General features: G+C 35.6%; 1 long non-coding RNA gene across 1 annotated transcript; it reads right to left on the reverse strand.

Annotated features, from left to right (window-relative positions):
• Nucleotides 1–4880: 4880 nt before the first annotated feature.
• LOC139723081 (uncharacterized) lies at nucleotides 4881–10403 on the reverse strand. The gene is made up of 4 exons (XR_011710320.1): nucleotides 10183–10403; nucleotides 6051–6257; nucleotides 5576–5659; nucleotides 4881–5144 (listed from the first exon to the last, which is right to left on the reverse strand). It is a non-coding gene; the product is annotated as an uncharacterized lncRNA (long non-coding RNA).
• Between the last annotated feature and the right edge of the window lie 2261 nt (nucleotides 10404–12664).

A 12664-nucleotide genomic window follows, 5' to 3' on the forward strand; every position in this document is an offset into this window, starting at 1 on the left:
AATCTAAATACAGATAATACAATTCATCTCTATATTATTCACGAAAGTAATATCAGCCAGTAACTTTTTTTTCACCAGGTCGATATCATAAAAGCGTTAATAACGCAGATACAGGCTACAAAATGACGCATGAAAGTTTTGATATCCACTAACATAAAAATTCAAAAATATTCCTTTCAAATACCATCACCAAAATTACTTATAAATAAAACATAAAAATGTTCATCTAAAATGATATTGAATGATGTTGAATACAATTAAGATTAACTTATGAAAATCCTAAAAAGATAAGGAAAATTATGTAATGTAGGTTAACTTTGGGCAAGTTGTCTTCCTTGCAGAGATCTACTTCTGATGTAATGCTTTCCCAATTTTGATGTGAGATTTTGCAATTGACCATTATCTATGTATTTTTTAGGGGGGGTTGGGTATCTGCTGTCAAAAAAAAAGAGAATACTGTTGATAACCATATCAACATTTCTGTCTGTCTCACTTTCTACTCTAACTTAAAAAAAAATTAAAAAAAATAAGTTTGCTTCTGGTTGCAATATGACATACTGCATACTATAAGTTATTTATTGTACGACATACCGTTTGTTACATTATCGACTGCCCGGCAAGTCGGGACTGATGCGTTCCAAACGGGGAAGTAAGTCGACCATCCAGGTCGTCCACACTGCAGTGCCGCGCTGCCATTTAACAAGAAGCCTTCGACACAAGTAAGAGTCATCTTGGATCCAAAGCTCGTGACATTAGAGTCCCAATAACCATCAGATACAGGCCCGGGATGCTTACATAACCCCACAGAAACTTTCGATAAGCAAGAGAGAGAAGTCGTGATAAAAGAGAGAGAGAGAACACAGAGAAATATTCTAACGATACGAAAAAGAAAGAGTGTATAATTTTTGGTCATCTTATAATCACTTAATTCTGCTAGCGCCGCCATTGTCGATGTAAACTTATATTGTGATAATAATCGCTTCAGGGAACATTTTAATGAACCGATGATCCGTGTGATCACAAATCCCGACGGCATTAATGAAGAGGGTTTGGAATTCCCCAAATGAATCCCCTGTGGAATAAAGACTCTCTTTTGGGGGTTTTTAAGTATAAGGTGAAGATACGTAAGAATTAAAAGTAATGTAATATTTTATAATGTATGTTAAAGTACTAGTGCATTACGTGTTATAACCATCCCAGAAGCAGTGGTAAATCAATAGGGATAATACAAAGTCTGAAAACACGTGCCAATGGTACTGACATGATATCGACAGGATTACAAAAATAATGCTATATATATATATATATATATATATATATATATGGAAAGAATATTAAGAAAAAAAGTTTCTTACTGCCATTGGGACGCATTGTTTTGATACTCACGGTTAAACAAACAATGGACTTGCTGGTCGGATTGTGTCTTGGTTTGAGGTGTCCAGTGATGAGTGTGGTTTTCTGTCCGTTGTATTGTCTTCCTATTATGTCAGTCTTGTCTCGTTCTGTCTTGTATTTAAATCCCCCTTCATAAGTTTTGTCGTCCCAGTCTCGTTTAATGTTCATTCGCCTGTGTATGTGTGTTTGTCTGATACTCTGTCTTCTTATTGGGCTTCCAGACTTTTTTTTTAAATCTGACTTTATTCCCATTTTTCCCCTTTTTGCATCAGTTCATTTTCTAATGACATTCTGTACCTGAGGGGCCCACATTCTACAAGCATTGCCTTCTTTGTGGGTCCCTCCATTTTTCGATATTTTGTGTAATGTTATATCGTCTATATCAATTCAGTCAATTTTCATTACAACATTATTTGTTACCCCAAGGTTCCAATATTATGTTTTCTCAATTTACTTTGTTTTGATTATATGTTACCTTATTCTCTGTTACCAAAGAAAGTGAAATATTTATGTTCTTTTCGAAAAATGAAATAAAGTTTGAATTGAATTGAATTGAATTGACATGTTATCGACAGGATTAAAAAATGATGCTATGATTATAGAGAGAATAATTATTGGGAATAGGAAAAGCTTACTGCCATTGGGTCATATTGCGTTGATACTCACGGTTAAACAAACAGTAGACTTGCTGGTTGGAATGTACCTTGGTTTGAGAAATAGCAATGTTTTTAATGCTTGTAAGTTACTCTCGGTTCGTTCTGTTGAGTATGTTCTTTATAGAATATTTAGTAGAGAACAAAATTCTTGAGACATGGATTATCTATGACCATTAAGATATAAAAATCAAACAAAAAATAAGTGGAAAAGAAAGATGGTAAAAGGTATGAGTACATTCAAGACAGCTTCATTTCTGTTGACTAATCATTTCTTTGTGAATGCTATGACACAAACGGAATATTTTGTTTGTTTTGTTTTTTCTGTATATTAGACACTTTATGCCATGTACATAGGTACTATCCACCCAAAAATAATCCGAGAAGTAGTGAGACTTCAGGATGTTCTTTTTTTTCGTTGAAGACACGAGAGAACAATATCCTAAACTAACACACATATTTGATTTATCGCTTATATAAATTATTATTTTCCCACTTCAAAAATGAAGATTGTATAAGAAAGAAATATCCCACATTCGCAAAAGACAACCTAAGCCAAGTGGGCAACTATCTCTCCTTATCTCTGTTAACGTCATTCTCTTTGAAGTTCTTTTTGAAGAATTTTGATTACCAATAATATACTGTCACATATTTTCTCGTCCCTGTTGCCCTGAGACACTTACAGAGTAGATTCGATTCTACTTGTATTACTTCCGCATCTATTTCTCTCTATTTTTCCATATTTCCGTATCTTTTCCACGCATCCCATTATTTTCTCGATATAGCTCTGTCGAGGATCGCTGGATCTGTTTTGCCTTTCTGTCCGTTGTATTGTCTTCCTATTATGTCAGTCTTGTCTCGTTCTGTCTTGTATTTAAGTCCCCCTTCATAAGTTTTGTCGTCCCAGTCTCGTTTAATGTTCATTCGCCTGTGTATGCGTGTTTGTCTGATACTCTGTCTTCTTATTGGGCTTCCATACTTTTTTTTATCTGACTTTATTCCCAATTTTTCCCCTTTTTGCATCAGTTCATTTTCTAATGACATTCTGTACCTGAGGGGCCCACATTCTACAAGCATTGCCTTCTTTGTGGGTCCATCCATTTTTCGATATTTTGTGTAATGTTATATCGTCTATATCAATTCAGTCAATTTTCATTACAACATTATTTGTTACCCCAAGGTTCCAATATTATGTTTTCTCAATTTACTTTGTTTTGATTATATGTTACCTTATTCTCTGTTACCAAAGAAAGTGAAATATTTATGTTCTTTTCGAAAAATGAAATAAAGTTTGAATTGAATTGAATTGAATTGACATGTTATCGACAGGATTAAAAAATGATGCTATGATTATAGAGAGAATAATTATTGGGAATAGGAAAAGCTTACTGCCATTGGGTCATATTGCGTTGATACTCACGGTTAAACAAACAGTAGACTTGCTGGTTGGAATGTACCTTGGTTTGAGAAATAGCAATGTTTTTAATGCTTGTAAGTTACTCTCGGTTCGTTCTGTTGAGTATGTTCTTTATAGAATATTTAGTAGAGAACAAAATTCTTGAGACATGGATTATCTATGACCATTAAGATATAAAAATCAAACAAAAAATAAGTGGAAAAGAAAGATGGTAAAAGGTATGAGTACATTCAAGACAGCTTCATTTCTGTTGACTAATCATTTCTTTGTGAATGCTATGACACAAACGGAATATTTTGTTTGTTTTGTTTTTTCTGTATATTAGACACTTTATGCCATGTACATAGGTACTATCCACCCAAAAATAATCCGAGAAGTAGTGAGACTTCAGGATGTTCTTTTTTTTCGTTGAAGACACGAGAGAACAATATCCTAAACTAACACACATATTTGATTTATCGCTTATATAAATTATTATTTTCCCACTTCAAAAATGAAGATTGTATAAGAAAGAAATATCCCACATTCGCAAAAGACAACCTAAGCCAAGTGGGCAACTATCTCTCCTTATCTCTGTTAACGTCATTCTCTTTGAAGTTCTTTTTGAAGAATTTTGATTACCAATAATATACTGTCACATATTTTCTCGTCCCTGTTGCCCTGAGACACTTACAGAGTAGATTCGATTCTACTTGTATTACTTCCGCATCTATTTCTCTCTATTTTTCCATATTTCCGTATCTTTTCCACGCATCCCATTATTTTCTCGATATAGCTCTGTCGAGGATCGCTGGATCTGTTTTGCCTTTCTGTCCGTTGTATTGTCTTCCTATTATGTCAGTCTTGTCTCGTTCTGTCTTGTATTTAAGTCCCCCTTCATAAGTTTTGTCGTCCCAGTCTCGTTTAATGTTCATTCGCCTGTGTATGCGTGTTTGTCTGATACTCTGTCTTCTTATTGGGCTTCCATACTTTTTTTTATCTGACTTTATTCCCAATTTTTCCCCTTTTTGCATCAGTTCATTTTCTAATGACATTCTGTACCTGAGGGGCCCACATTCTACAAGCATTGCCTTCTTTGTGGGTCCATCCATTTTTCGATATTTTGTGTAATGTTATATCGTCTATATCAATTCAGTCAATTTTCATTACAACATTATTTGTTACCCCAAGGTTCCAATATTATGTTTTCTCAATTTACTTTGTTTTGATTATATGTTACCTTATTCTCTGTTACCAAAGAAAGTGAAATGTTTATGTTCTTTTCGAAAATGAAATAAAGTTTGAATTGAATTGAATTGAATTGACATGTTATCAACAGGATTAAAAAATGATGCTATGATTATAGAGAGAATAATTATTGGAAATAGGAAAAGCTTACTGCGATTGGGTCATATTGCGTTGATACTCACGGTTAAACAAACAGTAGACTTGCTGATTGGAATGTGCCTTGGTTTGAGGTGTCCAGTGATGAGTATGGTTTACTGTTCCAATGAAATTGGCATATTCTTCTGATTGATAACACATGCAGTTCCATTCATTGACAATAGCAATGTCATGATTTCCAAGTTTCACGCTACAGGTAGACACACACTCTTCGTCCGAATTAACATCAAATCCGGAAAAAGTTAAAGCCTGGAAATCGTGACGGTTGCCCCGGTAGCACCCAAGAAATCCAGGTTCTGCGCGCTCACAGTATAAAGAGTGAGGGAGAGTGAAATAGTTATTGACCAAACCTTCGACATTTACGTATGGTGACAAAAGTGCAATTTACAGATATTCAAACGACATAAGATGATAGGCACAAACGCACATTGTTTGTCATTTCAAAACAACCCATGATATGGTTTATAATCTCTACAAAAGTCTTCGTATTTCTGATGTGATGCAATTTGGTATTTTTACAGGTATCAATTTCTTATTTTCAGTCAACTCACCTTACCTTTTCTTTTTTTCCTCGTCTTCGAATTTCGCATGTTCAAATATATATATGTATATATATATATATATATATATATATATATATATATATACAACCCCCCCCCCCCATTAAAAAAAAAAATCACATCATAAACAAATCGCTTGCACTTACATGTATCACGCTAACTCTCACCTTGGCATCTGAGTCTCACAGCCTTGTTCCAGAGACACTCAGTTACTTCTGATAAGCAATCATTTGCTCTTGTCTTCTGACAACCTGTGAATAAAGATATTTCAGAAATCATTCAGGGACTGTTTAAACGATTGATAAAACTATTGAACATTAGTTTCGATGTGTATGCAAGTTACGTCGTATCTCTAAATCTAGCACATTGCCAGGCAAATCAGGGATTTGTTTAAAAAGTAGAAAACAAATTCATATAAATGACATTGCAACGTTCTGTCTGGAGAATTCGACTGTAGTATTTTAATTCTTAGGAATGCAAACGTATTGATGAACGTATAACATGCCGTTTATAGAGTTTCGTATCTGTTTTTGTTTTGTTTTGTTTTGTTTTTTATTCAAATTTATAAAACTGAGTGAAACATCATTGCATGAATATTCTCCCAATGCATACACCTAATTATATCTACAATATGGCAGTTACCTATAGAATATGAAAGCTTGTTCGATGTTGCTGCACTTGGAATAGATTGAGCCGAATAGTCTTTTACCGCGGGGAAGCCGAGCTCTCTGCATGCTAAATCACCAGCTTTCACGTTAAAGCCATCATGGCACACATATCGGTCTGACTCCACGATCATTAAACCTTCTAGTGGAGAGGATCCAACAACCAGGTTAACCGATGGTGTTTCTTGAAAATGAATATAAATATGGGTCTGTAAGAGTGCATTTGTGATCATATTTGATTGTATTGGTTTTAACTGAATTTATTTCCCAACCAAATGTGATACATGTCACTGGAACAAAACAGTGCCGAACTCATCAAAATGTTACTCAAAATATGGAAAGCAGCAACAAAAGTAGATAACACACGGCTATATAAATGCCAGTGAAATGACGTAGCCAAAGCTTAGCATTAGGTCTGTGAAGAAAAGAACTTAGAAGTTTGACATATATGGCGGAACTAACTAATAGCAATTCTTGTAAGTTACTCTCGGTTCGTAGAACATCTACCAGAGAACAAAATTCCTGAGAAATGGCTCATCCATGGCAATTAAGATATTGAAATATAATAAAAATGGAAAAAGAGGGTAAAAAGTACCCTGTTCAATTCATTTTTTCAACACCTCTCAAAACCTAGGATTAAGGAAGATGAATAGATAAGAAAAATCAGTCTGAACCTCAATCTGCCTGAACATCAAGGAATGGAGAATCAATCCTGTTGTTGGTATGTACCAGCAAGAAATGATTTCACTGGTCTGTTACAGTTTTAGTTTCAGCAAGTGTTATTTTTTCCCTTGCTTGAAAGAAACCAGTGTTACAAATTAGAAAAAAAAAGTTATGGGAAAACATATTCAAAAGAAATATATAATTATGTGAATCATACGTACATAAGGGTACATATTCAATAGTACATCATAAAGTGTACAGGACTGTGGTGCAGGAACAATTTGCTTGACTTGGATAACGGCCTCTGGACATTATGATTTATTACAGTCCTCTTCTACTTTTAACCGAAGAAACAAAAATCGAACAAAAATCATGCACACAGAATAACGTGAACTCTAGAATGTTTTCAAGGTCATTTGACCGAGGAGGGCAACACAAGGAAATTAAGGAACAGGAATTTGGGAACACCTGAATGGGAAAAGTTGAGACGAGAGAAGAGAAGAGAAGAAAACGATATAGGCCTGTACAGTGTTGAGGAGTTGAGTTTTGACAGTAGAGATTTGAATCTGCTTTTGCTTTAACACACAAGGTGGCATAATTATGGTTATCAAGACTGATCATTGTCTCGTGTATCTAGTCGCAAGGAATCGTGATGCAGAAAAGGAACTCAAAAACATGTGTATACGGAAAGTAGGCTGACAAAAGCTTTCAGAAGCCTTTATGAATAGATTCAAGACATCTGCAGTTCTGTTAACTGATTATTTCTTTGTGAAGGCAGAAATGGAACATTCTTTTTTTTTTCTTTCATTTCTGGATATTTTGGTTACACTTTATGCCAATTACATAGGTATTATCAACCCAAAAATAAGCTGAGAAATAGTGAGAGTTCAGGGTGGTTGTTTTTTTTTCATTAAAGACATGAGAGAAATAATATTTTGTACTGACACACATATTTGATTGATCTCTTATAAATCATTTTCCCTCTTCAAAAAATGAAGATCGTACAGCAAAGATAAATCCACATTCGCAAAATACGGTCAAAGCCAACAGAGCAACTATATCCCCTTACCCCTGTAAACGTCTCGAGGATGAATGGGAGGATGGGATATTGTTCACTATATTGTTTCCTGATTCATATGATTCACTTTCCTGTATACAGTTTGGCTATTGCTAAACATCAATCTTTTCCTTGCCTGATAGGAAATACCACACAAACTCGAGTAAGATTCGAAAATTAAGAAGACCACCGAGCTCCAGTGCGATGGCCAGTGCTGCGTGGTTCTAATCCTTATAGAATGGCGAAATCTCGGTGGCCAGGTGGATAAGACGCCTGTCCAGTGATGAGGGAGTCGTAGGTTCAAATCCCTCTCGAGAACAGGATTGTGTGACCGTGCATCACAAAGCGAACAAAAAGTCGCACCCCTTGATTTTACGCGATGACTTTTAAAAAAAAGGTGAAAGGAGTCAACTGAGTCAATCTTGAGTTTTTCATATCTTCTGAAAGAGCTATCCTTACTCTGCATTATTCTTTAGTTTGGCATCAGAGCATGTATAGGAAAGTGTGTTTTCAGCAGTTTTCCTACAACCTTTTTTTTTGGGGGGGGGGGAGTAGAATGATCAGGTGTGTCTCCGAGTTCCTTTTTCATTTCTTGAAATCCTTTACACACTCTTCACTTTCAAGTCTAATAACTTTTGAAAAGATAAGTCTACTGCTTTGAAAGTTAGCATTAATCATGGACAGAATATGCTAATGGAACATGCTCAATTTCAGCGTAATTTGATAATCCCTTCATTTTTGTTGCCCCGGTAGTTTACATCCTGTGTTTGGTCCCTTTCATTGCACAGCTAACACGGCTTGATTAAGATTAAGCGCTTGAATGGACCCTGTGCTTCAGAGCCTCTTTTCTCAGTTCACTCTTTTCCAGAGGGTGTGCTATCTTTCTAGTATTTTGATATGTAAGGGGAGTCCTTTTGATTTGCGTTATACATCACTTTAAAGGGACTGTACAGTACTGGTTGAGGTTAGGGATTCATGTTTTGAACATTTCTAAGTGAGATAATGAGAAACCTCTTATGAAATATGAAAGAGTATGTAATTTTAAGAAGGATTCAACGTTTATTTGATGAAAATTGGTTTTGAAATGGTTGAGATATCCAAAAAAGTGATAATAATAATGGCGACATGCCACAACTTTATTAGGATCTCTTTGTTTCACCTTGTTTTTGGACATCTCAGCCATTTCAAAACCGATTTTCATCAAATAAACTTTTGATACATTTTAGAATTCCATGCTCTTTGACATCTCAAAGAGTGGTTTCTGAATATCTCACAAAATGTTAAAAGCTAAATCGTCATCTCGACCAGAACTGTACACACCCTTTAAAGCTTAGAGTCTGCTCTCTAAGAATCTGCCCTCAACTCTTTGTTTGGTTTTGTGGTGCAGGATCCCATATGCCCATGATTTATTTCGTCATGGTCAATAGGCCTGCAAAAACACTGATCAATTCATTACATATCTACTTCAATGTAGGACATTTTGTAGATCAGTTGCAGTAAAAACAACTCGATCAAAGTATTAAATTCATCCATTTGAATAATTATGCAGTACCCGCGCTGCATCTTATCAGGATTAGAACCAGCACTCATCCGGCTGTAGTGGTCTAATGGGTAAGACGCAGGTCCGGTAATCAGGAGGACATAGGTTCGAATCCTGTTCGATTATGCGTGCTTGTGGCTACGACTAGAACACTGATCAATTCAGTGCTTATTTCCGTTGATGAAGGCCAATTTGTCAATCTCTTGCATTGAACTTTAGCCTTATTTCAACATCATATTATTTATTTGCTTTTCTGGGGGGGGGGGGCTTTGCTGTAAGACACCTTTATATATACTACTTATGTGCTAACAATGAATGAAAAACATTACTTCGTGGACATGTTCAGAGTCATTATCAGAGAAAATTATACCTGTCATCTCATTAACTTATATTGAGCATATATACGTTTTTGAATCCACGAAGTGATTACTCCTGTTTGTGAAATTAACACAACGGAAATCCAATACTGAGCCATAATTACGGATTAATTTCATCCGTCAATGGCTACACAACACTGTAAAAAATAACAATATCAATAGCAATAGTAAGTCAGTTCGTATTGCTATTGAGAGAAATAGAAAAAAAGTATGAACAATAATATAACGCTGCCAGAGAAACGTTGTAAACGTCGTGATGTGTTGAAGTTGGTAACTTTTTTCAATTTATTAAACAGACGCTCTATTCTGCTATATAGTTAGTGTAATCTGCGTCAACAAATGCATAAGCCATTTCGTGAAATAAGATGAAATTTAAAAAAAAAAAACATTGTGCGTTTTGTTAAGTAAAAAGTGATTTATAAAGTCCACAAATACTAACAATTGTTATCTGCAGACAATAAGTAATACTTACCCTCATAGCACTTTACGTTCATCTTAAAATTCGGTGAATATGTATATATGTTTCCACAAACGTAGTTTCATCTGATGAGACAGGGATAAAACCGAGGACGACATCATGCGATTCAAAATCACAGTCCGAAATGTTCTGTAAGATATCATATCTTGTATATCAAATCCCATCAATACATTGTTGATAGGCTGGATTTCAATGATAAATCTCCGCCCTATAGGTGCCTGTATAACCCAACTACTGTTGGCAATGTATGCTTCATCACACCGTATGTCGAGGTCAAGTGGCCACCCCGTGCAGTTGAGAGTAAAATCTGTAGGGGGCGTTTAAGGAGTGGAACGGAGGAATTGCGAGTAATGATTAGACATATCAAATCTCTTATCAGGGAAAAAACAAACACACCAAACAAAACATACGAAAACACTTATTTACATTTTTGCGCATCCATTCATAGTCGTGTGTGTTTTGCAATTATTAATTGTTATGTATAAAGAAAGAAATAATTGCTATTACTTTCACCACTTTTTGGTGTATTTTCTGTACCGATTTCCAAGGTATGAAAGGTGCAAAATCACATCCAACAATTCATCATCGTTACCTGGTACGCAATTAGTTAGAACGTCAGTGTATCATAATCACCACAAAATTAGCGCCAAATTAAGGTTAAGCCTTTATATATGATTTGTCTTTTTCTGTCCTTGCAAATAAATGCATTTAACTGAACAAGAAAAAAAAAAGTTGAGAATCATCAAGAATCAACGAGAAAGTTCTATATCGAAAAGAGTAGCGAAAAAAAAAAAACACACACACACTTACATATCGTCTTGCTTTCCGAGGTTGAGGAAGCGAGCAACGGCTTGTGGAAGAAGAAACAAGCAATCAACAAAAATACAGGAGACATCTTTGTTCTTAGTTTAATGAAAGGAAATAAATTCGTTCCAATTTTCTCCGAGTTAATTAGAAAATAATTACCCCTGCCCAAATAAATATTCAAGGTTCACGGTGAAGTATACGGCCAGTCGTTAAATACGGTATTCTGAGTGCAGTTAGATCACAGTATTACACTTTTGCAAACTGTGACTCTCAAATGATCTCTGGAGAAGTTAACAGTGATCAACGCTGCTAACGTCATTGTCGGTGTCATTGGAGAAATGGCATCCGAGCTTGCGTGCGCATCTACTTTGCAACCCCCGAGCTGTGTGTGAATGTCTGAAACTGTGAGTCTGTCAAAGATTGCTATTGTAATGTTTTGTTTTGTATTGTTTTGCTCCACGCGGCTTCATGAAAGCGGGAAAAAAGACCTATAGAAACCATGGAGGAATGGTGTTCATTGTCTGGTCCAACAATAAGAATACGATGTCAATGGAGTCTCGCTGCCACAGTTACTTTGATTGATAGCTTTACAATTACCCTCTTGTCTCTGTTTATGATTAGTCATTTAGACATTAGTTAATTTTCATAATATCGTCTTACGGTAATTCACTTTTTAAATAGTGATTCACATCAACACCTCGTTAGTCCCCTACAGAATTGTCATTCGATGTTATACAGTTTTGAACATAGTGACAAAATTGATGTGATCGTCAATAACCTAGAGAAGGAAAACAAAAAGAAAAACAGTACGTATTTGGCATTATTATAGCTAACAAAGTATTTGTCGGAACAGGCAATGATTGAATTATTCCATTTCCCATGAGTGTTTAGGAAATTGAAACTGAAATGAAACATTTAAAATGAATTCTCGCGTGGAGTTGTTATCACTGCAAATGACTTGAAATTTCCCTTCATCGACTTGAACCGATTGTATTTTAATGTTTAAGTAGTGGCCTTGTTAAGAAAAAAATCATGGGGCATACTATACATGTACATTCACTTGGGTTGGACACATACTAACTATCTCCAGATCACGAGACCGGCGATTAAATCACAGAATTATTGATGCTTATTCGCGTCGATGAAGGGCAATTTGTCAAACAGTTGCCAAGAAAATAACATTGATTCCCACTCATACTTTGTGCCAGTCTGCCTGTCTGTCTGTCTGTCTGTCTGTCTGTTTGTTTGTCTGTCTGTCTGTCTTTGGACATTTGTGTGTCAATGTCTATGTCTCTCACGTTTAGGCCCCATGCTCTCTGCACGTAGACTTACATTTCATTGTCATTTTTTTAAGATTCTGAAAAGATGTAGGCTTGTTACCAGAGCCCTTACACTATCTGGCGTGTGAATAGCAGAAATTTTTCCCTGTTGTTTTACTTCCTTGCTGGTACTGCATTGTTCTAAATGAAACTTACAAAGGCTCTGCAGTTAATCTTCATAAGGCGACCAAGTTGCAGTAGCGGTTGTTTCAGGATAACAGTTGCAAGTACGCGTATTCAAGGTTTTTTTCCCTAGCAAACCGGGTTCCATCGTCCCATGACTTGTATGAGCAGCTAAAGTTGAATGTAGATAATCATAGGTCTATTTCCACAACTCTATGGCGTGTAGC

The sequence above is a fragment of the Diadema antillarum genome, unplaced genomic scaffold (assembly GCF_040938485.1).
Source record: "Diadema antillarum isolate AM-2024a unplaced genomic scaffold, OU_Dant_1.0 scf00000180, whole genome shotgun sequence".
In the NCBI taxonomy this organism is placed as follows: Eukaryota; Metazoa; Echinodermata; class Echinoidea; order Diadematoida; family Diadematidae; genus Diadema; species Diadema antillarum.